Consider the following 25949-nt stretch of genomic DNA (forward strand, 5'->3'; position numbering starts at 1 on the left):
TTCTACTTAGAGTTATGTTTGTCTTTTATCTATATCGAGTTATTTAATTATGTTAGGAATTATCTTTAAGTGTTAGAGTTTGAGTGTAATTGGGACAAAGGTAGTTTTATTGTAATTGGACTTTATTATATTCCTTTATTATAAATAGAGGTTCATGTCATTTGTTAATAATAAGTCAATGAAGTATTTATCTTTTCCATAAATTCAACATGGTATCAGAGCAGGTTCTGTGAGTTGACTTGGTCAACCCATAGAGATAATGAAATTTTTTTCTCTAAACCCTAAACCCTAAGTCTAGGTTTGTAGTTATTTTTTTCAGTCCCTACACTCGTGGTTTGCTTTGCATTTTTTACCTCTATACTAAGATTTTAATATTACAAATTATATATTGATGGAAAGATATTTGAGTCTATTTTCCAAGGAAAAATGATTTTTTCCAATCAAAGTTATCTACAGAGAGATATCGATATTTGAACGAGAAAAGTCAAATTACAAAAAGGTTCAAACAGCAGCAGAAAGCTTCAGATTCCGAGGTATTTTATGATATCAAGAACTAGAATTTATATGGAGAAAATATATATCAAAAAAAATATCTGTAAGTATATTCTTTTAACTATTCAACCAATTTTTTATCTGAGTTATCTACAAAGAGAAATCGATATTGGAAATAGCAAAGGTCAGATTGAAAAAAAAGGTTTTAGCAATAGCAGCAAACTTCAACTTCCGAGGTATTTTTTGCTATCAAGAAAGAAACTTTATGTGGAGAATTATATATCAAAAGAAATATATGTAAGCCTATTTTCTTACCTATTCAATCAATTCTCAGTATGATTTTTTTTATAAGGAGATATTTATCTTGGAATAGTCAATGGTCATTCTAGAAAAAAAGGGAGAAAGAGTACTTAGTTTGGCTAGATGATAGAGACCGAAATCTATCAGATTATTTATCTACTGATAATTATATTTTATGAAGAGATGTTACACTTGGATGAAGGTATTTAAGTCTAGTTTTAGAAGGAGAAAATTTCATATCAATCTGATCTATATTTAAAGATATATTCGCATTGCAAAAATCAAAGGTCATGCTGGTATTCTGTTGTATTGAAAAATCCGAATTTATGCCAATTATTTTGCATCACTTTTTGAGTTGATATATCAAGAAAATATCTCACTTCTACCTGGTTTGAGGCCTTATTTATACATCTCTGTTATTTGGGCTTATTTCTATGTCTATGATATTTGGTTCAAGTTGGGATCACTGCCATTACTTCCCGGCTTGAGGGGGAGAAGTAGAAAAAGTATAAGAAAAAAGTATTTTATTCCTTATATTGTGGATAAGTTTATGTGACCAAAACATTCAAGAAAGGGGGAGCACAAAAGATGAATCTTCTGCATCTAAGAAAATATATTTTTATTGGATTATGATTATTTCATGGGTCCTTCTACGAGGTTTATTATTTTGGTTCGTGTTATATGTGTTGGAAGCTGGTCATGTTACATTACAATTGCTTCTATTATATCTCTTTGAATGAGACATTATTATTGAAGAAGGGGTGGCCTCAGTACCTTTTCTCATACCATAGTTTATTTGACTCTAAAAAATATCATGGTTGGGACACCATGAGACTCGGTGCCCGGATTAGGACACCATGATAAATTTAACTCTAAAAAATATCATGGTTGGGATACCATGAGAGTCGGTGTTCGGATTGGGACACCATTATAAATAAACTCACTACCCCCCTATAATGACTTTTATTACTCCTACCACTTGAGAGTCGTTGTCCTGTGGAGGGACACGGTGGTGGACACTTCAGAGCAATGCCGATAGACACACTACCTACAGAAGACGAAGTGTACCATGTATTAGTATTAGGACTAGAGTATGAGCAATGTCTTATCGACTAGGAGTGATTTTTAATCTCACTTATATTATGCCAGCAGGGCCTCATGGAATGACGCAACAGCGTGAGGGGGAGTGTTGGAAGATGAAGGCATATTGGAAGATGTGCCATCTTATTCTAAAAATTATATATATCATTTGCAGCAAGCTAGGAGTTCATGATGTTCTCTCACCCCCAACTTGTGGGGGAGTGTTGGAAGATGAGCTTCAGCCCACACGACCAAGGAAGACCAACATATCTAAGAGTATTATAAGATGGGCCACAGGACCAAGAAATGCCCGCAAGATGGGCCCAAGCCCATAAGAAGTAGGACCCACCATGATTACCACGAGCTGAGATCCTTATCAAATAAGTTGGAAGATCAAGAAGGACTCACAAATGCATTTTTATCTTATGGTCATGTCCTAGAAGAGTTCTAGTTAGAGTTATGTTTGTCTTTTATCTATATTGAGTTATTGAATTATGTTAGGACTTATCTTTAAGTGTTAGAGTTTGGGTGTAATTGGGACAAAGGTAATTTTATTGTAATTGGACTCTACTATCTTCCTCTTTTATAAATAGAGGTTCATGTACTCTGATTATAATAAGTCAATGAAGTATTTCTCTTTTCCATAAGTTCAACACCAACTAAGATAACACGCATGGAGTATCAAAGTTATAAATCTTCCCATCCATTGAACTAGTAAGGGCACATGTGGGTAACTAAGTTTGACCATCAATAAACTGAGGATGTTGTCATAAATATTTTAAAAAAAAATAGGAGAGAAGAAGTAGATGAAATCATTTTACATTTAAAATTTTAAAAAAATAAAAAAATAGCTTCTTCTTCCCCGTTCAAAGCTGGATGGGAAGGATGGAGCCGCCCTATTGACATATAGTTCCTCCCTTGTGTGGCAAAGATGGAGGAGGGTGGAGCAAAGCCCCCATGCAACAAGCTTCCCCCATTTGCACAATCAAATGAGGAAAGGGAGAGCACTCCAAGTTAGATACGGTTTGTGCAATTTGCCAATCACCACACAAAACTGGTTTGGTTGGGATATTTTTTCCTCAGTTAGCGTCTGGAAGCAAGTTTGGTAATCTTGGAACCTATATCGAGACCACTTGCAATGATATTGAGATTTTAGAAATATAAGTTATGGGTCTTTTCCCCTTAGGTGATCTATAGGTTAATTCTTTATTCCTTTTTTTGTGTTCTCCTATAATTTACTATATATCAAGTTGTATTTGTCTTCTCAATGGCTTTTGATCGTCCTATCTTGAGAGTTTCTCCTTAGTTGGATATAATTTTCGTTGCTAACGGAGATAGCACCTTGTGTATAGTCTTCATAACATACAACACCTAGGCTAGTTATCACCTTGAGGACAATAGGATTCCACAACCTCTACCCTTTTTTTCCTTTTGTGTAGCCCACCTTTTGGAGTTCATACACTACCGAGTTTGCTTCTTTTTAGAAACACATACATAGGCATCACAACCTAAAAAAGTGAAAGGGGTGATATGCATATTTACCTTTTCAATCCTTCTCAAGAGTCTTCAAATAAAACAAATTGTAAGTAATCTATTAACCAGAAAAAGATGTAGTATTTACTACGTCCACCAAAAACTTTTCAATGGTACACAAATATTACCATGAATATATTCGAGGAAATTTTTACTTCTCCTCATTGATGAGGAGAAAAATAATGTTGATAGAGTATGGTCCTTTGAGGACTTGACCACCAACCATGGTCACATGAAAAAGATGTATCAACAAATGCAATAAATGACTTATGCCAACTTATGTTGGTAAAGTAAGTATGGGGATTATCGGTAAAAAACACCTAAGGAAGAGAACATTGAGCTAGTGATAGTCCTAAATCAAGGAGCAAAAAACTATAAATACCTTCTACTAGAGGACCACGAGAAAAACATTGTAGCAAGACCTTGAGAACTCTAGACTGAGTAACAAGTATCTAATTTTCACTTATTCATGAAAATCGGGGGTCAACACGGCCCCTCTGAATGACTCGGCTTGCTATTGAGTTCATAACATCACTCCCCCCTAGAGAAAGAGTTTGTCCTCAAGCTCAAAGGCAGGATAGGCTTGGCGCAATGTCTCCACATCTTCCCATGTTACAGACGCTGCATCTGTGTCAGTCCACCAGTCCACCGGATGAGAACCTCCCACCTGTTATGAAGTTGTCGAGCTTGAAAGGCTATGGGTGGACAGAGAATAACATGTCCCTCTTTCATTGGAGGTAAGAATGGAGGTGGAGGTGGTGTTGTACCCTTGAAGGGTTTGAGGAGTGACACATGAAAGACATTGTGCAGTTGAGAGTCAGGTGGAAGCTGAAGCTGGTAAGCCACCTGGCCAATGCGCTGGAGAACCGAGAAGGGCCAAAAAACATTGGGTGGTAGCTTGTGGCAGGGGCCAACAATAGACTATTGATGGTAGGATTGGAGGCGGAGCCACACATAGTCACCTGATGCCCCCTATCATAGTAATCTTTCATCCAAGCATGAGCTTTCTTGAGACGTTACGAAGCGTCTTGGAGTACCTGATCACGGTCCAGCAGTGTCTGGTCAAGCGCTTCAACTCTGGTGGAGCCAGCCATACATGAAACAACCTTGGAGGTCCCTGCCATAGGGGACCTTGAAAGGGGTAGCTTGCAAAGTTGTATGGAAAGATGTGTTGTAGCAATATTCTGCCCATGGAAGCCATTCTATCTACCGTTGAGGGCGGTCGCCCACAAAGCATCATAAGTACATTTCTACTGTGCGGTTAACAACCTCAGTTTGCCCATCGGATTGTGGATGATAAGAAGATGAAAAGTTGAGTTTGATACCGCATAATTGGAAAAGCTCTCTCCAAAAGTGGCTAGTAAAGACTGCATCACGATCGCTCACTATGGACTCGGAATGCCGTGCAAATGAATAATATTTTCTAAAAACACTTGAGCTACTCTTGAAGCCGTATACAGATGAGCCAAAGGAACAAAGTGAGAATACTTTGAAAATATGTCAACCACCACCAATACGACGGATTTGTTAGAAGTTTTGGTAAGTCTATCAATGAAACCCATGGAAAGATCAGTCCAAACCTGTGTGGGAAGGGTGAGTGGTTGAAGTACGCCAGCTATTGATAAATGTTCGACCTTGTTGCGTTGACATACAAGACACGAGGCTACGTACTCACCAATTGCGGACTTCATACCTTGCCAGTAAAAATTGGCCCTGTCCACGAGCTCAAGACAAGAAGCCCACACGTCAAAGGAGTGGCATATGTGTAAAATATAGTACTTTTCATAAAGATGACATAAAATTGTAAATATGTGTTCCTTTTATGTCTTTTGTTTTATCAAGTTGTCGCCCTAAGGGCATTGTAAAACTACAAATAAAGGCATTGGCTAAGAGGTAGGATTTTGAAACACTCTCCTCTCTTTCCACAAATTCGTTCAGCCCTCATTTTTTCTTTTTCATTTTTCTTTTTGCATTTCAAGAACACAAGACTGCTAAGCATGGCTTATATAAAAAGTGTGGAGGTGACCTCATGGCACTATCTACTCCTTAACAACGGACTCAATAAGTCAAGTTCATTTTCTACACTAAAAAAACTTTTATTTCCTTTTTCCAAAAGTAATGATTTGAGTTGAAGTAATCCATTCAAGGTTATTTAGGTCATCTACTTTCACAAAGATAATTTAGGTGGCTAGATGATTTTGACCCCAAGTTTTTGGAAGTCACTTCCGTAACAAAACTAGCTACTTTTGCCATTTCAATGGTCTTAGTATCAAATGTCATAAAACCATAAAAAACAATAACTTCAAATCTGAAAAAAGCAAAGTCCAATAACCACAATTATAATCAAAACCAATTTTAAAAAGCTAATTCAGCACATACTTACTAGTGCAAAAAATAACTTTATCACAAGTTTCACTAGCTCCTCCAGTCAAACAACCAAAAACAAATTAATAAGCTTCAATTTTTTACTTCTCTAACTCATATATCTAAATTATCTCTAAGCATTCGTGACAAAGCAACACATCCTAGAAACATGTAGTAAAAATAATATTGATATCATGTACTATGAGACAGATCCGATCTAAATTTGTGCCTACACCCAAACATAAGTTCCACATAAAGATATGTTACAATCTATATATCAGGGACCAAATAAACTTCAAAATCGAGGCCTTAAAAAACCATAAGGCATGCATGGCAAAATAAGAGAGAAAAACTTCCTCTTTACCTTCGTACAATCAACTTACGTAGTCAAATTTTCTATCAGTCTAGTTGTTGTCTTGATTTCTCAATAACAAAGGGGGGTATGAGAGAAAAATAAATAAATTCTTTAATCAACACTCTTCTTATCTACTACAGTTTTGATACCATATCATGATTTGGAGAATAGAGGAGAATATTATAATAAAGAAATTATAAAACAAGTAAGGAAAGAATAATAGATTTTTCACTCAAATTTAGATTGTGGTCTATCTATAGGTGTATGAGAGGTTCACTTTTATGCATTGTTTTATTCATATCCACCTACCTCGTTGCTACACCAGTCACAACTGCTACACATACATACTTTTAAGACACTTGTTCTCCTCTAATTACATGTATGCTTCACCTGTCACAACTGCTACACATGCATACTTTAATACTTTAATTCTCTTCTAATTACATGTATACTACACCTGTCAAAACTGCTACAACAAACTTATCCCAAATTATTCAACAATTTTGCAAGTAACTGCAAACCTCCAATTATGTACAAGGACAGAGTGATCAATTTGCTCAACACTTGCATCCTTTAAGCAAAACTACAGTAACTTATTCAGAAAAAAAATAAAAAATAAAAAGAGATAGAGAAGCCACACATCCATGAGCACTACATATTCTGATAATCTGTGAACGTTGACAAATGAGACTATATAATCCATAGACAACTGAATGTCAAGCATGAAGACATCATAAATGTTAAAAAAATAAAATGTCAAAGAGGAAAAAAATAAATTTAGCTTTCAATCTTAAATCAAATGGCTAAAATAGAAGAAAAATATGACCTATTTTCAGGAAAAAAAAAGACCATACATCCTCTTTCTAACACTCATCAATATATATTCAAGAAAATACAAGGATAGTCAAAACCTAGCTACACTGACTCTATTTAATCACCATTGACCAGTTCATTTTTGCATCTAAAGTCTTCAAATAAGATGACGTTTACCAAAAGACCTAGTTGTCCCATAGTTTACAGTCAAAACACTCTTAATAGCTCAAGCAGCTTAAACCATTGTTTTCAAAACTGAATAAATCAAGTTGGTTCCAATAGGCTTGTTCATTCAAACAAGCATCTGCACCCTTCTCAAAAATCTGAAACCATATGAGAGGCCATAACCAGACAATACACCCACTTCCAACGGTATGACCAAAGAAACCCCAAGTTGGCTGGCCCTTTAATTGCCTAGATTGTGTTTTAAACATATATCTGTTTGATACGGAAAATGTAGTAGTAAGCCTTTTTCACTTTTACTAATGGACATCTCCACGTTGGATCATATCTGGAAATTTTAACACATTTATGGTAAAAGAACCAGGGTTGTGTATCTGCTTCTCATGAAAGAGTACAAAGTTAAACTATTGATTACATAATTACATGGCCTTCCATCATTTTCATATGTGACCTTCTTGTGTTTACATTGACAGCATCATCATGAATAGCACAATCCATTGCTCATGGCATGGTTTTTCTCTCAAACAGCCAGCTCCTAATTTCCATATACGAATACCATCTATAGGATGGTGGTTTCCCTATTCCTAATACTTCATGTGCCCTTTAAGTCTATAGTGACAAGATTTCGTTTTCCCTGTTTATTGTGAAGCTTTTTATGGTGCAGTGGCCACAAAACATCACATATTTTACAGCATCCTAATGTTTAGTGCCCTCTCAGAGGCAGAAAAATTTGTCAGAACATATCATGCGCCATTGGAATGTGTGTTTGTTCTCATTTTAGCAAACTCAGTTTCATCTACTTAACCCAATCAAAATGCCCAGTAAAGTATGAGATAGATAACCAATTCAAATCGATGGAAGAATTAGGATGGCAATTTCCAACATAGTTTCTTATCCCATTTACAGTAGCCCTGCAACCAGATCGATGACCTATTCTTAACTTTCACAAGAAGAAGCGGGAAAATAAAAAAAATAAAAAATACAAAGAAATGTAAGCAAAAAGCAAAAACATATCTGTTTCATACAGAAATTGAAACAGAATCTCTGCAAATACTTTTTTCCATAAAGAACAAAGAATTAACCCTAGACAGCGATACGTGTGTATGTAAATCCTATAAGGGAAAACAGGCAAAAATCAATGAATGCATTGAATTTGAAACAAGGAATAACAGCCAATAAGATAGAAATGATCCAACCAGCGTTTTAATAAGAAAGTTTTTTACTGTGAAAAAATAAAAAGTGAAGTGATTGGGAAGATGACAATCAGTGACTGCGCTATTCAAGAAAGATGAAGATAATGTCTTCTTGAAACTTCACCTAACTGAAAAGAACGCCAAGAAATCGATAAGCTATATCAAACCAACTTACCCGTATCACAAAAGTCAAATCTTCTTGATGATCTTATCTTTGAGCAACATTATGGGCAAATGAGATGAAAGAGATGGCTGTTAGGAAATTAACATTTCCTATTCTAATTTGGGTAACATATTTATTATGTAATTATATTTTCTATTATTAATGGAATTGGCTGAAATTAAGTGATCTAATTTTGTTAAGCCCATTAAGGAATGGGCCAATTGAGTAGATACCATAGGAAATTATGGGAACCCTATATAAAGAGACACAACATGGTTATGGTCCCCAATATAATAAATCACACGGTTTTTCTTCTCTCCATCCAGAAGAGAGACGATGGTCCCATTGATGAATAAGGCGATTTAGTTGAGGAAGACCACAACATCAATATCCGTTCTTATCGTTCGTCACATAAATTCCTCATCAGAAGACGAAATTCACAGAATGGATTCAGGTATGTTTTCAATCCTAATATTCTAGCATGTTGTAAATTCTGGATTAGAATTTACTATTACGGAATCCAACAAGTGGTATCAGAGCAGTTTTGTTAGATTATTAGGATTTCTAGATTAATTCGTGGAGTGGAAAAAATTTGTTTCTCCATGGAATTCGTCTTGGGTTGTGAGTTCATCGATGTTGTCGTCGTTTTTTTGTCGTCGGAAGGAATCCGAACAGTGATCGGCGGGCCAGAGCCGTCGGGCGAACGGCAGCGCCGAAAACAGAGAGTATGGCGCTGCGGTGGCCGTTGGGCCATAGCAGTGTCCGTCGGGAGCGCTGTCGTGGCCCTAGGGTGACATCAACACCCATTCATTCCACTGGGCGCACTGCCATGCCCGTTGGGCAACTGCAGTGCCGGTTCACTGCAGTGGGCGTGTGTCTGTTGGGCAACTGTTGTGCCTGTTCAAAGCAACGGGCGCACTGCTATGTCCAATGGACAAACTGCAGTGTCACAATAATAATAAAAAAAGAAAAAGAAAAAAACCTCTGGTTTTGTTAGGAGGACTCAGGTGAGTCAACTCGAACCGGTTGCTGCAAATCAGGTCGACTTGGGCTAAGCTAGCTCGACCGAGCTGACTTTTGCGTTTGGCGTATATGCCCAATAAGGCTGCTCATATTTGTTTGTTGCATTTTACTAAATATTTTGTTTATATATATTACATTACAAAATATTTATTGCAGCTCCAAGGAAATAAAGGCCAACTCTACGGCGCCAATGGGGCGGCGCCACAGTGTTGGGCAACTGAATAAAAAAAATTAATTATTTTGTTTAGTTGTTCTAGTATTTTCAATCAAATTGTTTGAAGCTACATGTTGCCAAAGTAACCTCTGTAGTGTAGAATAGTTTGACTAGAAATACATAGATATTTGTACGGAGTTATTTATGCAAATTGTGCTCGGCCCAAAGGAAGACACAATTTGGCCAAATAAACAACGTACCTGTGATGATAAATGCGTGACAATTATAAAGATTTTTCATGTGAACAATAGTCGGTCCAAAGAAAGGCTATTGTTTGACAGAACTGATTGTCAGTATTTGATCATTGCACTGAGAGTACCACTTACAATTAATTTATCTGTCCAAAGACTAGGAATTAATGTTGTACGAGGTATCTTGAGATGGGTCCCCAATTTGGATTTTATTTTGTATTTGTCTATTTTTCTTTATATGACATGCTAGTTAATGTGAGTATGCTTGTTTATTTTGTTCTTTATACAGTTTCTATTGCTACTGCTTCAAATGTTACGGCTCAAATAAGCTGCATTCCAATGTTAAGTGGGACGAATTTTAAGGCCTGGAAAGATACCGTGAAAATTGTCCTCGGTTGTATGGATTTAGATCTTGCACTTCGGGCAGAGCCACCCATTTCTACTCCGGATAACCTCAATGAGGTTAAAATTGAGAAGTGGGAGCGCGCTAATCGAATATGCTTGATGATCATGAAACGCTCCATTCCGGAGGCGTTTCGGGGCTCTATGACAGAGAGCAAGAGCGTCAAGAAGTTCCTAGAAGAAACTGAACAATATTTTGCCAAGAATGAAAAATCGGAGGCGAGTAGCCTTTTGGCTAAACTCGTTTCAATGAAGTATAAAGGCAAAGGGAACATAAGAGAGTACATCATGGAAATGTCTCATCTCGCATCAAAACTCAAGTCACTTAAGTTAGAACAGTCTGAGGACTTGCTGGTGCACTTGGTTCTGATCTCTCTTCCTGCACACTTTGGCAAATTCAAAGTGAGTTATAACACTTAGAAGGACAAATGGTCCCTAAATGAGCTTATATCTCACTATGTGCAAGAGGAAGAGAGACATCAATGGGATAAGACTGAAAGTGATCACTTGGCCTCAACCTCTCAGTACAAGAAGAAGAAGAGAGGTAAGGATACTGTGGTAGGTTCTTCTCAGACTAAGAAACAGAAGAAGCAGGCTAAGGAGTTTACCTGCATCTTCTAAAAGAAGTCGGGACATACGAAGAAGGATTGTCCCAAGTACGCCACCTGGCGTGTAAAGAAGGGTATGCCTCTAACTTTAGTTTGTTTTGAAGTTAATTTAGCTTATGTACCTAAAGACACTTGGTGGGTGGATTCTGGTGCTACCACTCACATTAGTATGTCTTTGCAGGGTTGCCTGTGAAGCCGATCGCCAAGTGATGCTGAAAAATTCATCTTTGTGGGCGACGACAATAAAGTTGCAGTAGAAGCTATAGGAACTTTCAGATTACAATTAACCACTATATTTTATTTGGATTTATTTGAGACATTTGTTGCACCGTCTTTTAGGTGGAATTTAATTTCTATTTCCATTTTGGACAAATCAGGTTTCTCTTGTTCTTTTGGAAATAATAAAGTTAGTCTCTACCAAAATTCAAATTTTATTGGTTCGATCCCTTAATTGATAATCTATATATGCTTGATGTTATTAGTTCCTATAGAGAAATATTGCAAATTAGTTTACGTGGTATGAAGAGAAAATTAAGTGAGAATTCTGCCACATTATGGCACAAACGTTTAGGACATATCTCTAAACAGAGAATTCAAAGGCTTGTGTCGGATGAAATTCTTGAACCCCTAGATACTACAAACTTCCAAGTTTGTGTTGAGTGCATCAAGGAGAAACAAACAAATGTTAGAAAATTAGGTGCCGAAAGAGCTAAAGATGTCTTAGAACTTATACATACAGATATTTGTGGTCCATTCCCTACAACTTCATGGAATGGCCAACAGTACTTCATTACATTCATAGACGATTACTCTAGATTCGGTTACCTATATTTAATACATGAGAAGTCACAATCCCTGGACGTCTTCAAGTCTTTCAAAGCTGAAGTTGAACTTCAACTTGGAAAGAAAATCAAGGCTGTCAAATCCGACCGTGGTGGTGAATACTACGGACGGTATGATTGATTAGGAGAACAACGTCCAGGACCCTTCGCGATTTTCCTCAAAGTGTGTGGAATTGTTCCGCAATACACCATGCCTGGCAAACCCAGCATGAACGGTGTTGCAGAGCGATGAAACCGAACTCTTAAGGATATGGTAAGGAGTATGATCAGTCATTCCTCTTTGTCAGAGTCACTTTGGGGAGAAGCTCTCAAGACGGCAGTGTAAATCCTTAACAGGGTACCGAGCAAAGTAGTTGCCAAAACCCCCTATGAACTTTGGATAGGCAAGAAGCCTAGCATTAGGCACTTGCACATTTGGGGTTGTCCAGCTGAGGTGCGGCCTTATAGGCCATATGAAAGAAAACTGCATTCAAGGACGGTTAGCTGTTATTTTGTTGATTACGCTGAACGCTCTCAGGGTTATAAGTTTTACGATCCCACATCATGATCCTTCTTTGAAACGGGAAATGTGAGATTCTTTGAGGATATTGAGTTTGGAGGGGAAGAAAACATAAGGAAAGTTGTCTTTGAAGAAGAATCTGTTATTGATAGTGATCGGTTCTTCATACCTATTGCTGTTCAAGACACATTTCAGGCACTAGAGGATAATGTTCAGGCTCCTATTCCTAACATTGTTCCAGATCAAAACAACAATGAGATTTTTCCTTTTGCACTATCTTTAGTACAAACTCAACACCCTCAAGAAGTGCCATTAAGGAGATCCACTAGGGAGAGGAGAAATGCGATTCCAGATGATTATATCATATTTCTCCAGGAACATGAGGATGGCGTCGGATTGATAGAAGATGACCCGATTAACTTATGTCAAGCTTTGGGCAGTTCTAACTCTCAAAAATAGATTGATGCCATGAAGGATGAGATAAAGTCTACGAATGACAATGACGTTTGGGATCTCATCGAGTTGCCTAAAGGTGCAAAACCCATTGGTTGTAAATGGATAATTAAAACCAACAGGGATTCAAAGGGCAATGTCGAGAGATATAAGGCCCGTCTAGTCGCTAAAGGCTTTACTCAAAGGGACGACATAGACTATAAAGAGACTTTCTCTCCGGTATCTTCGAAAGATTCTTTTAGAACAATAACGGCACTAGTGGCTCATTTAGGTCTAGAGTTACATCAAATGGATGTCAAAACTGTGTTTCTCAATGGAGACATTGATGAGACGATTTATATGGTACAACCAGAAAACTTTGTATCTGGTGATCCAAAGTCTATAGTCTATAAATTGAAAAAATCCATCTATGGTCTCAAATAGGCTTCCCGTCAATGGTATCACAAGTTCCATCAAGTAATAACCTCGTACGGTTTTGAGGCGAATGTTGTTGATGACTGTGTATATCATAAGTTCAGTGGGAGTAAATACATCTTCCTGATATTATACGTCAATGATATTCTACTCGCTAGTAGCGATATAGGCTTTCTGCACTAAACCAAGAAATTTCTGACGAAGAAATTCGAGATGAAAGATCTTGGTGATGCCTCTTCTGTATTAGGTATACAGATACTTAGAGATCGTTCTCAAGGTATCCTTAGGTTGTCACAAAAGAGCTATATTGATAAGGTATTGATTAGATTCGACATGAAAGATAGTAAACCAGGAGACACACCCGTCGCTAAAGGAGACAAGTTTAGTCTCAAACAGTGCCCTAAAAATGATCTTGAAAGAACAGAGATACAGAAAATTCCTTATGCATCAGTAGTAGGGAGTTTAATGTAGGCTCAAGTTTGAACTCGTCCCAACATAGCATTTATAGTAGGAATTCTGGGCGGGTATTTGAGTAATCCAGGTATGCAACATTGGAAGGCAGCCAAACGCGTGATGCGTTATTTGAGGAGAACAAAAGACTACATGCTTACTTATCGGAGATCAGACAATTTAGAGATCATTGGGTTCTCTGACTCTGACTTTGCCGGATGCCAAGATAGCAAATGCTCCACATCAGGCTACATCTTTATGTTGGGTGAAGGAGCTATCTCATGGAAGTCTGCTAAGTAGAATCTCATAGCTTCTTCAACCATGGCTGCGGAGTTCATTGCTTGTTTTGAGGCATCCAACCACGGAATATGGTTACGAAACTTTGTCACTGGGCTGCGAGTGGTAGATAGCATTGACAGGCCATTAAAGATTTCCTGTGACAATAACTCGATGGTACTTTATTCCAACAACAACAGGAGCTTGACGAAGTCAAAGTTTATTGACATCAAGTTTCTAGTTGTTAAGGAGAGAGTTCAGAATAAGCAGATTTCTATAGAACATATAGGGACAGACTCTATGCTAACAGACCTATTAACCAAGAGTTTACCGCCTAAGGTCTTTCATGAGCACACTGCTCATATGGGTGTTATTTCTGAGGATACTTTGGTTTAGTGGGAGTCATTTTTTGTACTATATGTTTGCTTTAGACATTGAGTTATTTGTTTTTTTAATAAAATTGATTGCTTATTGTTTTATTTAAGAACTTGCTTGTGTTTTTCTATGTGCAATGTTCACAGTGCATTAAGGACTATGGACATATCTCACTAAAGACTAAAGAAGGACCAGTTGGAAATAGGCATGTTTGAGATCACATTGCATGTAATTTCCATGTTACTCATCCATATTTGATCTATGTCATTGAGTGTATTAGTATGGTGATCATCGTGGTTTAGTCACGAATATAATGTGATGAAAGTCGCGGTGGTTTCATTATTAATATATACGATGGTTCCATTATTAGTAGTATACAGATGCACGCCTAAAGAATTGTGAAATAATTGTTTCAGGAATGATATGTAACCCAAGTGGGAGATTATTAGGAAATTCACATTTCCTATTCTAATTTGGGTAACATATTTATTATGCAATTATATTTTCTATTATTAATGGAATGGGCTGAAATTAAGTGATCTAATTTTGTTAGGCCTATTAAGAAATGGGTCATGGATATGGGCCATGAATATGGGCCAATTGAATAGATACCATAGGGAATTATGGGAACCCTATATAAAGAGACACAACATGGTTATGGTCCCCAATATACTAAATCACACACATTTTTTCTTCTCCCCATCCGGAAGAGAGACGAATGTCCCATTCAGGAATAAGGCGATTTAGTTGAGGAAGACCACAACATCAATATCCGTTCTTATCGTTCGTCACATAAATTCCGCATCAGAAGACGAAATTCACGGAATGGATTTAAGTTTGTTTTCAATCCTAATATTCTAGCATGTTGTAAATTCTGGATTAGAATTTACTATTACGGAATCCAACAATGGCTTGAAAGGAAGAGGAGAAGAAGATGAACAAGAAGCAGCGGAAAGCGTCATCATGCCTGAGGCAGAGGCTGCATTGCAGAGAAATCTGGGAGCGTGAGGAAAGCGCCATCATGCTTGACGATTCGCCAAACCCTAAACGATAAACCCTATATCCCGCCTTCAGCAGTACGACGAGCGTCGAGGAGCTAAAAAAAAAAAAACAGGGGCCAAAAGCTGATAAACTTCTTAAACATAATAATTAAACAAATAACCAAATGTTTAAGATATTTACAAAAAAACCACCGGACAACTGCACTTGTCTAACGGCTAAGTAATTAAATTTTTTTTGATAGTTTTCAGAAAACTTTTTTGTGGGAACACATTTCATTTACTTTAATTTTTTAAAAGAAAATATAAAATTTAAATATTAGTTATTAAAAAACACCTCGAAACCTCGAAAAGTTCCCAAAAATATCTATAAAATCATATACAAAAGACCCTTCAAATAATCAAATGAAGGATATTGAAGAAAATGTGAAGGAAACAGGAACTCGAGAGCTAAATCTACACTTTCCTTCGCATCTTCTTCAGTATCCTTCATTTAATTACTTGAGGGGACTTTTGTTTATGATTTGCTAGATGCTTTTGGGAAATTCCGAGGTTTCATGTGGCAGACAATTGGGAATTGGAATCTAGAGGTGTATTTTTTAGGCTTTACAGAAAAAGATAACAGAGAGAATTTACTAAAATTTCAAATAACAATGAAAGTATTCCTAGTCAAGGTGAAATTTAGAAAATGCTGCTCCCAAGCTTATTTATTTTTTTAGCGTTTTTTATGTGAATCAATATGTATCACATTTAGATATATGCACATCTGCAAAATCGTGGACGTAAAGAAATGGACGAAATGAGTCTTATCATCTCTCCAAGTGTATTATTATATTATGTTACATAGTTTTAAATTAAATAAAAACTTTTCTATGGTTGGTTGACTGGAGTAATCAAATTAAACGTGTTAATTAAATTAAATTGAATTATTTTTCTAATTAAATAATAAAATTAAATTTTATTAGAACAATTATAAGGTAATAAAATGTGTATCGATAAATAAGATTTTTTAAAAATGAAATTTATTTTTAAAATATTTTAATGGTTGAAAATATATTAAATCGATAATGAAAGGTAGGAAATTGGTTAGAATATATTTTTTTATAGGTTAATATATATTTTATAATTTTTTAAAATAATAGAAGGTAATAAAATACATACCAACAAATAAGATTTTAAAAAACTCAAATAATTTTATCAAATATTTTTAAAATTTTAAAATATATTTTTCAATAAAAAATTAATTTCTAAGTACCTTAAATCGATAATCATAGGTGTTAATCATATTTGAAGATGTTTTTTAATAATTAATATTTACATTTTAAATTTATTTTAATAAATTAAGTTAATGCAATGGGTTCCAACAAAAAAATTTAAAACTATAAAACAATTTATTAATTATTTTTTAAATTATAAAATGTCTTAAATCGATTATAAAAGGTGTTAAATAGGTAAGATTTTTAATTAACTAATATATTTATTTTACATTTTATTATTATAAATATTATGTAATAAAAAGTGTAGTGATAAATTTTATTTCTAAACTCTACAATAATTTTTTGAATTATTTTTCAAATATATAAAAAAATAAATAGCTCAGTATTGAAGACGTTTTTTTAAAATTTTAAAATTATCCAAAAATAAATAAAATCAGGCTAAAACGTGGGCACTTTTGCAAGCAAATTAATTATAGGGGCACTTCCCCCTCCTATACCCTTTCTACTCCAAAGTGCCTTCAAATAAACTAGAAGGGACAGTACCCCTTCAAAAATATATTTATTTTAAAACTCCAAATTTTCATTAAAAACGTATCACAATATATCTGTTGAAGATCGACGAAGATAAAAACCTCAACTAATCAGGTTAGAAGGTTTGCATGATACATGTAATTAGAGGAGAACTAAAGTATGCTTGTATAGCAGTTGTGACAGGTGTCGCATACATGTAATTAGAAGAGAAGTAGAGTATTAAAGTATGCATGTGTTGCAGTTGTGACAAGTGTAGCATACATGTAATTAGAAGAGAACTAAAGTATTAAAGTATGCATTTGTAGCAGTTATGACAGGTGAAGCATACATGTAATTAGAGGAGAACAAGTGTCTTAAAAGTATGTATGTGTAGCAATTGTGACTGGTGTAGCGACGAGGTAGGTGGATATGAATAAAACGATACCTCTCATACATGATATGGTATCAAAACTGTAGTAGATAAGAAGAGTATAGACAGACCACAATCTAAATTTGAGTGGAAAATCTATTATTCTTTCCTTGTTTTATAATTTCTTCATTATAATATTCTTCTCTATTCTCCAAATCGTGATATGGTATTAAAACTGTAGTAGATAAGAAGAGTATCGATTAAAGAATTTATTTATTTTTCTCTCATATCTCCTTAGTTATTGAGAAATCAAGACAACAACTAGACTGATAGAAAATTTGACTACGTAGGTTGATTATACAAAGGCAAAGAGGAAGTTTGTCTCTCTTATTTTGCCATGCATGCCTTTGTGGTTTTTTAAGGCCTAGATTTTGAAGCTTATTTGGCCCCTAATATATAGATTATAACCTATCTTTATGCGGAACTTATGTTTGGGTGTTAGGCACAAATTTAGATCAGATCTTTCTCATAGTACATTATATCTATATTATTTTTGCTCTATGTTTCTAGGATGTGCTGCTCTGTCACGAATGCTTAGAGATAGTTTAGATATATGTGTTAGAGAATTAAGAAATTGAAGCTTATTCATTTGTTTTTGGTTGTTCGACTGGAGGAACTAGTGAAACTTGTGATAAAGTTATTTTTTGCACTAGTAAGTATGTGCTGAATTAGCGTTTTTAAAATTGGTTTTGATTATAATTGTGGTTATTGGACTTTGCTTTTTTCAGATTTGAAGTTATTGTTTTTTATGGTTTTATGACATTTGATACTAAGACCATTGAAATGGCAAAAATAGCTAGTTTTGTTATGGAAGTGACTTCTAAAAACTCGGGGTCAAAATCATCTAGCCACCTAAATTATCTTTGTGAAAGTAGATGACCTAAATAACCTTGAATGGATTACTTCAACTCAAATCATTACTTTCGGAAAAAAGAAATAAAATTTTTTTTAGTGTAGAAAATGAACTTGACTTATTGAGTCTGTTGTTTTATAAGTGGGATCAAGAAAATACTCAAGTTATGGCTTGGATTACATAGGAAGTATAGGTTTTTAGCTAGTATGAATTCAAGATTTAAAGGCCTCTACCCAAATTATCCACATGTAAAGCCACAAAAGAGGGCATACACGTGAGGGTGAGTATTAAACAATAGTCCCACATGGATTACTGAATACAAATATCTTCACTTTATTAGTTTGAAAAGAGGCTTCCTAAATTTGCTAGTCATTTTGGAGGCTTAAAAGTAAGCTTGTTACTCAAGAATAGTAACTCTTCCATGATAATTTTTCCACGATGTCACTTAGGCACCACAAAGAAAAACTTCCAGATGACGTTGTATGGAATCCATGGTACAAGAAGAAAAAGGCAATGGCTGATTTTTGTTATGATGTGTACAAGCACATGTTATGTGTGGAAGTTGCAAATGTGGAGAAGTCGATCACCCTGAAACCTGGCGAGGAATGGAAAGGAAGGTTGGAACTCTCTGCTCCTCCGTCTAATTACTGTAGTGGACAACTGGATCCTCATCTTTAAGGTGGTCAAGTGACATAATGGAAAAATAGGGAGAAGAGTTTCTATTCATGAGTAACAATGTTATTTTTAAACCTCCAAAATGATTAGCCAACTTAGGAAACCAATTTCCTAACTAATAAAATCAAGATCTTTGTACTCACTAATCCATGTGGGACTATTCCTTAACACTCCCCCTCACATGGAACCCTCTTTTGAGCTTCTACATGTGAATAATTTGGGTTAAAGACCACATATAAATACTTGCTCTGATACCATGTATAATTGGGTCCAAGACCCAGATACCACGTGAAGTTGGGTACAAATCAAAATCTCAAAATGATTAGCCAACTTAGGAAACCTTTTGCCCAACTAATAAACTTAAAATCTTTATGCTCACTAATCCATATCGAACTATTCTCATAACACAATTAATATTGAAAGAGTTAAAACTTGCATCTAAAGACCCTATGGTACTTGACTTCGATAAACAAATAGCCATCTTTATTATAAATATTTTTTTTTCATGAAAAAACAACCCATATAACAACACTCTATGAGGGATGCAATGCTAAGTGGCAAAGTGATTATCCCATACATCTAAACAACAAAACAGATTGGTAACATGTTTACAAAACCTCTTGGAAAGCAATACTTTAATAAGTTTTGTGCCGAACTAGATTGCTTAACATATATGTTTCATCTTGAAGGGGAAGTATTTTAAAAATTTCTAATGTGGGTAAGCCTGTAAATTGGTACACAAAAGGGTCTAGATTAGTATCTATATAGTGGTGAGGTTATTATGTAGATTTTGGGAATTTATTTTTCTTATTTAATGAAGAACTAGACAAATAAAACCTTTTGTTTCTCATGTCCTCTCTCTCTCTCACTCACTCACTCTTAACACACATACACACAACACCAGCAACTAAAATTTTGGGACCACAAACACAAAAACAACAACAACAATTACAACAACAACAACAATAATAATAATAACAACACCAATGATAATAAGATGTCCCAGTAACTTGAAATGAGAAGAAGAACTTGCATGACCCATTAATATAACTTTGCCTTGAAGAGAATGAGAAAACAGACATTGGCTACCCCGCTTGCATGATCCATTAACAAAGAATCTGCAAAGAATGTGTTTATCCATGACTTCAGAAACAGAGGCATCTGAGATCTTATTATAATAGTCTTTAGCAACATCTCCTATTTCACGTACTATCATTTGTGCATAGAATTAAGGGAACCAATATCACCAATGATATAATATTGAAAGATATAATGAAAGGTCACAAATCCTTACAACATGTTGGCCCAATGATTACCGTAATATGGAAGGTCTTTCATGCTTAGTAAAACTATTGTAAAATGATATAGTAACCAATCGATAGATCTAACCATCACAAGTTCTTCATGTTCGCCCTTTCCGCTGCTCGGTCTACAAACATCCATTAGAAAAGGATATCTGATGAGTATACTTTATATGGAAAGACCCCAAAAATAAAATAAAAACACAAAATACACACAACTTTGCTACATCATACAGTACCTGAGACTTTGACACCCAAACAAGTTCCGCTATCTCCTTTTTCTGTCAAGATCCTAGATGACTCGTAAAGAGCAACAAGAATCAATGACAAAGGCAACTTCAAGTATAGTGACTGACGACTCTGCAATGTTGGTAGCCAATATCACCTATATTTCCACATAAACTTTTATGAAACAAATGCAAAAAGAAAAACTTAAAAAAATTAAATGAATAATCCACAAGAAGAAAGTATTTATCATCAAAGACCAAATCAATGCCTACAAACCCTGATCCACTGCCATAAAATAAGCTCAGTTAACTCTAACTTTACCTTCACAAAAATCCTTAATAAAAATAAATTTATCTCTTTTACATATGTGCATATGAGCAATTCATGAACTCACATAAGCAACATGGGACCAAATAAATGAACCTACATCTGGGTCACACCACTTTTTCAGAGCGTACATTTCGCCGATTTCATTTTACTAGCGTATGCCCACATTAAACAATTCATAAAATCACATAATAGATAAGGTATAGGATGGTTCGTGTATGCATACAACGTCAAGTTAAAGATAAGTAACCTAATTTAATTGCAAGCGTATATTGACAACTTTGGTGCTATCATAAGGATATGTAAGCACCAAGGATATACAGATAATTATGTGATATTTCAAGGATAAGTAGGCAATTAACTATTTTATACTTTCTCAACAAAACTATCCCAAATTATTCAACAAGTTTGCAAGTACCCGCAAACCTCACAAGGAAAGGGTGATCAATTTGTTCAACACTTGCATCCTTTAAGCAAAACTACAGTAACTTATTCAAAAAAAAAAAAAAAACAATAAAAAGAGAAAGAGAAACCACACATCCATGAGCACTACATATTATGATAATCTGAGAACATTGGCAAAAGAGACTATATAATCCATAGACAATTGAATGTCAAGCATGAAGACATCATAAATGTAAAAAAAATAAAATGTCAAAGAGGAAAAAAATAAATTCAGCTTTCAATCTTAAATCAAATGGCTAAAATAGAAGAAAAATATGACCTATTTTCAAGGAAAAAAATGACCACACATCCTCTTTCTAACACTCATCAATATATATTCAAGAAAATACAAGGACGGTCAAAACCTGGCTACACTGACTCTATTTAATCACCATTGACCAGTTCGTTTTTGCATCTAAAGTCTTCAAATAAGATGAAGTTTACCAAAAGACATAGTTGTCCCATAGTTTATGGCCAAAACACTCTTAATAGCTCAAGCATCTTAAACCATTGTTTTCAAAACTGAATAAATCAAGTTGGTTCCAATAGGTTTGTTCATTACCCTTCTCAAAAATCTGAAACCATATGAGAGGCCATAACCAGACAATACACCCACTTCCAACGGTATGACCAAAGAAACCCCAAGTTGGCTGGCCCCTCAATTGCCTAGATTGTTGTTTTAAACATATATCTGTTTGATACGGAAAATGTAGTAGTAAGCCTTTTTTACTTTTACTAATGGGAACATCTCCACGTTGGATCATATCTGGAAATTTTAACACATTTATGGTACAAGAACCAGGGTTTTGTATCTGCTCCTCCTCATGAAAGAGTACAAAGTTAAACTATTGCTTACATAATTACATGGCCTTCCAGCATTTTCATATGTGACCTTCTCATGTATACTTTGACAGCAACATCATGAATAGCACTGTCCATTGCTCAGGCATGGTTTTTCTCCCAAACAGCCAGCTTCTAATTTCCGTATACGGATACCATCTATAGGATGGCGGTTTCCCTATTCCAGATACTTCATGTGCCCTTTAAGTCTATAGTGACAGGATTTCGTTTTCCCTGTTTATTGTGAAGCTTTTTATGGTGCAGTGGCCACAAAACATCACATATTTTACAGCATCCTAATGTTTAGTGCCCTCTCTGAGGCTGAAAAATTTGTCAAAACATATCATGCGCCATTGGAATGTGTGTTTGTTCTCATTTTAGCAAACTCAGTTTCATCTACTTAACCCAATCAAAATGCCCAGTAAAGTATGAGATAGATAACCAATTCAACTCGATTGAAGAATTAGGATGGCAATTTCCAACATAGTTTCTTATCCCATTTACAGTAGCCCTGCAACCAGATTGATGACCTATTCATAACTTTTACAAGAAGAAGCAGGAAATTTAAAAAAAAAAAAAAAAAAAAAAAAAAAGAAATGTAAGCGAAAAGCAAAAACATATCTGTTTCATACAGAAATTGAAACAGAATCTCTGCAAATACTTTTCTCCATAAAGAACAAAGAATTAACCCTAGACAGTGATACGTGTGTATGTAAATCCTATAAGGGAAAAACAGGCAAAAATCAATGAATGCACTGAATTTGAAACAAGGAATAACAGCCAATAAGACAGAAATGATCCAACCAGCGCTTTAATAAGAAAGTTTTTTATTGTGAAAAAATAAAAAGTGAAGTGACCGGGAAGACGACAATCAGTGACTGCGTTATTCAAGAAAGATGAAGACAATGTCTTCTTGAACTTCACGAACTGAAAAGAACGTCAAGAAATCCATAAGCTATATCAAACCAACTTACCCGTATCACCAAAGTCAAATCTTCTCGACGATCTTATCTTTGAGCAACATTATGGGCAAATGAGATGAAAGAGATGGCTTGAAAGGAGGAGGAGAAGAAGAGGAACAAGAAGAAGCGGAAAGCGTCATCATGCCTGAGGCAGAGGCTGCGTTGCAGAGAAAGCTGGGAGCGTGAGCAAAGCGCCATCATGCTTGACGTTTCGCCAAACCCTAAACGATAAACCCTATATCCCGCCTCCCGCAGTACGACGAGCGTCGAGGAGCAAAAAAAAAACAGAGGCCGGAAGCTGATAAACTTCTTAAACATAATAATTAGACAAATAACCAAATGTTTAACATATTTAAAAATATACCACCGGACAAGTGCACTTGTCTACCGGTTAAATAATTAGAATTTTTTTGATAGTTTTCAGAAAACTTTTTCGTGGGAACACGTTTCATTTACTTTAATTTCTTAAAAGAAAATATAAAATTTAAATATGAGTTATTAAAAAACACCTAGAAACCTGGAAAAGTTCCCAAAAATATCTATAAAATCATAAGCAAAAGACCCTTCAAATAATCAAATGAAGGATACTGAAGAAAATGCGAAGGAAACGGGAACTCGAGAGATAGACGTACACATTCCTTCGCATCTTCTTCAGTATCATTCGTTTAATTACTTGAGGGGACTTTTGTTTATGATTTGCTAGATGCTTTTGGGTAATTCCGTGGTTTCATGTGGCAGACGATTAAGAATTGGAATCTAGAGGTGTATTTTTTAGGCTTTACAGAAAAGGATAACAGAGAGAATTTTCATTTATGGTTTAATATTACTAAAATTTGAAACAACAATGAAAGTATTCCTAGTCAAGGTGAAATTTAGAAAATGCTGCATCGAAATGGACGAAATGAGTCTTATCATCTCTCCAAGTGTATTATTATATTATGTTACATAGTTTTAAATTAAACAAAAACTTTTCTATGGTTGGTTGACTAGAGTAATCAAATTAAACGTGTTAATTAAATTAAATTGAATTATTTTTCTAATTAAATTATAAAATTAAATTTCTTTGAATAATTATAAGGTAATAAAATGTCTATCGATAAATAAGATTTTTAAAATGAAATTGAGTTTTTAAATATTTTAAAGGTTGAAAATATATTAAATCGATAATGAAAGGTATGAAATTGGTTAAAATATAATTTTTTTTAGGTTAATATATATTTTGTAATTTATTAAAATAATAGAAGGAAATAAAATACATACCTACAAATAAGATTTTAAAAAACTCAAATAATTTTTTCAAATATTTTTAAACTTTTAAAATATATTTTTTAATATTTAACGATATATTTTTTATTAGTTAATATATAAAATTTAAATTTATTAAAATAAATAGAAGGTAATCGAAAAATAAGATTGTTAAAAACTAAAATAAATTTTTAATAAAAATTAAATTTTAAAGTATCTTAAATCGATAATCATAGGAGTTAATCATATTTGAAGATGTTTTTTAATAATTAATATTAATATTTTAAATTTTATTTTAATAAATTAAGTTAATGCAATGTGTTCCAGCAAAAAAAATAAAAACTATAAAACAATTTATTAATTATTTTTTAAATTATAAAATGTCTTAAATCGATAATAAAAGGTGTTAAATAGGTAAGATTTTTAATTAATTAATATATTTATTTTACATTTTATTATTATAAATATTATGTAATAAAAATTGTAGTGATAAATTTTATTTCTAAACTCTACAATAATTTTTTGAAATATTTTTCAAATATATAAAAAATAAATATATCAGTTTTGAAGACTTTTTAAAAATTTTCGAAATTATCCAAAAATAAATAAAATCAAGCTAAAACGTGGGCCCTTTTGCAAGCAAATTAATTATGGGGGCACTACCCCCTCCTATACCCTTTCTACTCCAAAATGCCTTAAAATAAACTAGAAGGCACAGTACCCCTTCAAAAATATATTTATTTTAAAACTTCAAATTTTCATTAAAAACGTATAACAATATATCTGTTGAAGATCGACGAAGATAACAACCTCAACTAATCAGGTTAGAAGGGTTGCATAATACATGTAATTAGAGAAGAACTAGAGTATTAAAGTATGCTTGTGTAGCAGTTGTGACAGATGTCGCATACATGTAATTAGAAGAGAAGTAGAGTAATAAAGTATGCATGTGTTGCAGTTATGATAGGTGTAGCATACATGTAATTAGAAGAGAACTAAAGTATTAAAGTATGCATGTGTAGTAGTTATTGACAAAACAAGATCAAGGGACTGACGGAACAGTCCAAACATCCACAAGAGATAGCGTAGCTCTCTGGTTTCATGGCGAAACGAAACACACGAAGATCAATTCAAAATTGTTTCTGTTGGGGATTTCCCCCCTTTTATTAAGTATTTATCCTTTAGGTTTTCTTGTTACAAAATGACCCATGGGCCCAAGACAATACCCCCTCATCCCATTAAGCCTAATCAAATAACCCTATATACAAATCCCAAATTATACAACAATTATGAATATAAATTATATTTAATATACATTTTTACATATCGTAACAGTTATGACAGGTGAAGCATACATGTAATTAGAGGAGAACAAGTGTCTTAAAAAATATGTATGTGTAGCAGTTGTGACTGGTGTAGCAACGAGGTAGGTGGATATGAATAAAACGATACCTCTCATACACCTATAGACGGACCACAATCTAAATTTGAGTGAAAAATCTATTATTCTTTCCTTGCTTGTTTCATAATTTCTTCATTATAATATTCTTCTCTATTCTCCAAATCATGATATGGTATCAAAATTGTAATAGATAAGAAGAGTATCGATTAAATAATTTATTTATTTTTCTCTCATATCTCCTTAGTTATTGAGAAATCAAGACAACAACTAGACTGATAGAAAATTTGACTACGT

At 34.4% G+C, this 25949-nt stretch overlaps 1 long non-coding RNA gene across 2 annotated transcripts; it reads right to left on the reverse strand.

Moving 5' to 3' along the window:
• Positions 1–19710: 19710 nt before the first annotated feature.
• Positions 19711–23287, reverse strand: LOC137942792 (uncharacterized). Of its 2 annotated transcripts, XR_011110599.1 has the most exons (4): positions 23021–23287; positions 20447–20592; positions 20223–20335; positions 19711–20024 (listed from the first exon to the last, which is right to left on the reverse strand). It is a non-coding gene; the product is annotated as an uncharacterized lncRNA (long non-coding RNA). The 2 variants fall into 2 exon arrangements; XR_011110598.1 differs by lacking the exon at positions 19711–20024 and having other exon boundaries at positions 20109–20335.
• Positions 23288–25949: the final 2662 nt, after the last annotated feature.

Source organism: Aristolochia californica, unplaced genomic scaffold (genome assembly GCF_029961685.1).
Source record: "Aristolochia californica isolate CCGP_79_NKW_82.1479 unplaced genomic scaffold, dmAriCali1.0.hap1 SCAF_10, whole genome shotgun sequence".
NCBI lineage: Eukaryota > Viridiplantae > Streptophyta > Magnoliopsida > Piperales > Aristolochiaceae > Aristolochia > Aristolochia californica.